The 4,066-nt window shown below is 48.5% G+C and overlaps 1 long non-coding RNA gene across 1 annotated transcript in view; it reads left to right on the top strand.

The window, feature by feature from the left end:
- Window positions 1-267: 267 nt before the first annotated feature.
- Window positions 268-4,066, top strand: part of LOC138363898 (uncharacterized) — a 71,545-nt gene continuing 67,746 nt past the window's right edge. Inside the window, exons 1-3 of the long non-coding RNA XR_011228239.1 lie at window positions 268-383; window positions 3,002-3,110; window positions 3,575-3,652. This is a non-coding gene — a long non-coding RNA (uncharacterized lncRNA). The remainder of the gene's footprint in view (window positions 384-3,001; window positions 3,111-3,574; window positions 3,653-4,066) is intronic.

Below are 4,066 nucleotides of genomic sequence, written 5' to 3'. Positions count from 1 at the left end.
GACTTACCCGAAACGCTATGGGTGCTACATACGGGCTCTCCATAGCCCGTGTTACTTGGAACTTTTTGTTCCAGGTAGCAAATCTTTAACAACAACAACATATGCGTGCTAGTGGCTTTACAAGAATGTTAATTCAACTTATTTTTAAATTCTCTGTTAACCTCCATTGTAACTTCTTGTAAAAAAAATTATAAAAATAAAATAATAAAAATAACAAAACTATTTATGATGGGTTCAAGCGACGATTGAGTAGTGCGCAAAGCGTCCCTCACCTGTGACGTCACAGCGTCATCCGCCGCCAGGAACATCAACAAAGCGGTCAGTTTGTGGTCCGTGCAGTCAGCAAGAAGATAAACACTTCATGCAGTCACGCAAATATTATCGTAAGTAAACACTTACATTTTATAATAATATTAGATTCTGGTGCTGGCTATAGTGCTGGTGTATTGAGAGGTGAGGGGCAGTTGTGGTGTATTGAGAGGTGAGGGGCAGTGGTGGTGTATTGAGAGGTGAGGGGCAGTTGTGGTGTATTGAGAGGTGAGGGGCAGTGGTGGTGTATTGAGAGGCGAGGGGCAGTGGTGGTGTATTGAGAGGCGAGGGGCAGTGGTGGTGTATTGAGAGGCGAGGGGCAGTGGTGGTGTATTGAGAGGCGAGGGGCAGTGGTGGTGTATTGAGAGGCGAGGGCCAGTGGTGGTGTATTGAGAGGCGAGGGGCAGTGGTGGTGTATTGAGAGGCGAGGGGCAGTGGTGGTGTATTGAGAGGCGAGGGCCAGTGGTGGTGTATTGAGAGGCGAGGGGTAGTGGTGGTGTATTGAGAGGCGAGGGGCAGTGGTGGTGTATTGAGAGGCGAGGGGCAGTGGTGGTGTATTGAGAGGCGAGGAGCAGTGGTGGTGTATTGAGAGGCGAGGGGCAGTGGTGGTGTATTGAGAGGCGAGGGGCAGTGGTGGTGTATTGAGAGGCGAGGGGCAGTGGTGGTGTATTGAGAGGCGAGGGGCAGTGGTGGTGTATTGAGAGGCGAGGGGCAGTGGTGGTGTATTGAGAGGCGAGGGGCAGTGGTGGTGTATTGAGAGGCGAGGGGCAGTGGTGGTGTATTGAGAGGCGAGGGCCAGTGGTGGTGTATTGAGAGGCGAGGGCCAGTGGTGGTGTATTGAGAGGCGAGGGCCAGTGGTGGTGTATTGAGAGGCGAGGGCCAGTGGTGGTGTATTGAGAGGCGAGGGCCAGTGGTGGTGTATTGAGAGGCGAGGGCCAGTGGTGGTGTATTGAGAGGCGAGGGCCAGTGGTGGTGTATTGAGAGGCGAGGGCCAGTGGTGGTGTATTGAGAGGCGAGGGCCAGTGGTGGTGTATTGAGAGGCGAGGGCCAGTGGTGGTGTATTGAGAGGCGAGGGCCAGTGGTGGTGTATTGAGAGGCGAGGGCCAGTGGTGGTGTATTGAGAGGCGAGGGCCAGTGGTGGTGTATTGAGAGGCGAGGGCCAGTGGTGGTGTATTGAGAGGCGAGGGCCAGTGGTGGTGTATTGAGAGGCGAGGGCCAGTGGTGGTGTATTGAGAGGCGAGGGCCAGTGGTGGTGTATTGAGAGGCGAGGGCCAGTGGTGGTGTATTGAGAGGCGAGGGCCAGTGGTGGTGTATTGAGAGGCGAGGGCCAGTGGTGGTGTATTGAGAGGCGAGGGCCAGTGGTGGTGTATTGAGAGGCGAGGGCCAGTGGTGGTGTATTGAGAGGCGAGGGCCAGTGGTGGTGTATTGAGAGGCGAGGGCCAGTGGTGGTGTATTGAGAGGCGAGGGCCAGTGGTGGTGTATTGAGAGGCGAGGGCCAGTGGTGGTGTATTGAGAGGCGAGGGCCAGTGGTGGTGTATTGAGAGGCGAGGGCCAGTGGTGGTGTATTGAGAGGCGAGGGCCAGTGGTGGTGTATTGAGAGGCGAGGGCCAGTGGTGGTGTATTGAGAGGCGAGGGCCAGTGGTGGTGTATTGAGAGGCGAGGGCCAGTGGTGGTGTATTGAGAGGCGAGGGCCAGTGGTGGTGTATTGAGAGGCGAGGGCCAGTGGTGGTGTATTGAGAGGCGAGGGCCAGTGGTGTGTATTGAGAGGCGAGGGCCAGTGGTGGTGTATTGAGAGGCGAGGGCCAGTGGTGGTGTATTGAGAGGCGAGGGCCAGTGGTGGTGTATTGAGAGGCGAGGGCCAGTGGTGGTGTATTGAGAGGCGAGGGCCAGTGGTGGTGTATTGAGAGGCGAGGGCCAGTGGTGGTGTATTGAGAGGCGAGGGCCAGTGGTGGTGTATTGAGAGGCGAGGGCCAGTGGTGGTGTATTGAGAGGCGAGGGCCAGTGGTGGTGTATTGAGAGGCGAGGGCCAGTGGTGGTGTATTGAGAGGCGAGGGCCAGTGGTGGTGTATTGAGAGGCGAGGGCCAGTGGTGGTGTATTGAGAGGCGAGGGCCAGTGGTGGTGTATTGAGAGGCGAGGGCCAGTGGTGGTGTATTGAGAGGCGAGGGCCAGTGGTGGTGTATTGAGAGGCGAGGGCCAGTGGTGGTGTATTGAGAGGCGAGGGCCAGTGGTGGTGTATTGAGAGGCGAGGGCCAGTGGTGGTGTATTGAGAGGCGAGGGCCAGTGGTGGTGTATTGAGAGGCGAGGGCCAGTGGTGGTGTATTGAGAGGCGAGGGCCAGTGGTGGTGTATTGAGAGGCGAGGGCCAGTGGTGGTGTATTGAGAGGCGAGGGCCAGTGGTGGTGTATTGAGAGGCGAGGGCCAGTGGTGGTGTATTGAGAGGAGAGGTACTGTGCTGCACATACAGTATATAAAAACAGCATAATATTTTAATCACAAGCAGGGTTTCCTAATGGCTCCTTGAGACTTATGTGCAAAGTACTTAACCCAGTTATAAGTTCCAAATCATGTGTGTCGTATTATTAAACATCTCTTTAGAAAGCTGATTTATGTTATTTCTTAGTGTTCACTACTACTAGGTAATGATAAATATATATCTCGCTGATATATTATTAATTATATTCAGCTATTGCAGATGATTTTGATGCTGCAAACCGGAGATGCATAGCTGCGGAAGACACGTCTGAAGTGGAAACTTAAACGAAGCTTCAGATATGAAGCAAAGAATGCCAAGAATAACAAATGTAAGCATTGAAAACCTAGTTCAGTAATGAAAAAAATTCACAAAATTGACATACTGTGCATTATTTCATCTCATTGTCAATCATATTTAATGATTTTTTTTTATGGAGTAATCTTTGCTATGTTAATAGTGCTCGTTGTGTGTCTGCAGGTACATTCATTGTGTGTATGATGCCAGGTGTTAAAGTATTATTTCTTACTCGTTCATGCTCTCATTTAGACGTTTGGCCTCGATGAGGTTCAGTCTTGTGACTGGTGTGTGACACGTTTCTGTTGAAATGTAGTCTTTTCGAGACTACATTTCAAATATTACCTAACACATATGGCTACTCCCTCTCCTTGTCTAATATATCTATCTGTGTGAAATAGATTAAATCCATTTATTTGATATTCATCTAATAGTTCTCTATTTTCTACATTCATCCATGTTTTGGTAAGTGCAATAATATGTATTGTTTCATTGCAGATAAGAGATTCTAGATCGTTCCAGATTTCCAAAGTACTGAAACGCACACCATACAGGCTTGGTGGATCTCGGTGCAAGGTAAAATAATTTATTTACTTGTACAGTATATATTTTTAGCTAATTATCAGTATATAAAACCACAGTACTTAATTTTATCAGTGTCAAAGACACAATTACATCTTACTCATAAATACCATTATATAACTCACTTGTGGTAACATATACACACATTAAGTGTATTATGTAGCATTATCTGTAATCAACTGATTTTCAGAGCTGCTCATTACAAAATATTCTTTTAAAAAAGTGTTTCTTAACAATAGGAGCATTTCATTACAATATATCCATAATCAACTATATCAAACCCTATTACAGGTAAAACCAGTAGGCATTCTACTGTATTTTATCAAACCCCTATTAGAATAATAGATCTTGTAATGATTTTGCAAAAATAGTGCCATTTACTATTTTTAAAATAATATTAAAAAATTT

The sequence above is a fragment of the Procambarus clarkii genome, chromosome 12, assembly GCF_040958095.1.
Source record: "Procambarus clarkii isolate CNS0578487 chromosome 12, FALCON_Pclarkii_2.0, whole genome shotgun sequence".
Lineage (NCBI taxonomy): Eukaryota > Metazoa > Arthropoda > Malacostraca > Decapoda > Cambaridae > Procambarus > Procambarus clarkii.
The sequence above is the reverse complement of the archived record's forward strand: the minus strand, read 5'-3'. Positions and strand labels throughout refer to the sequence as shown.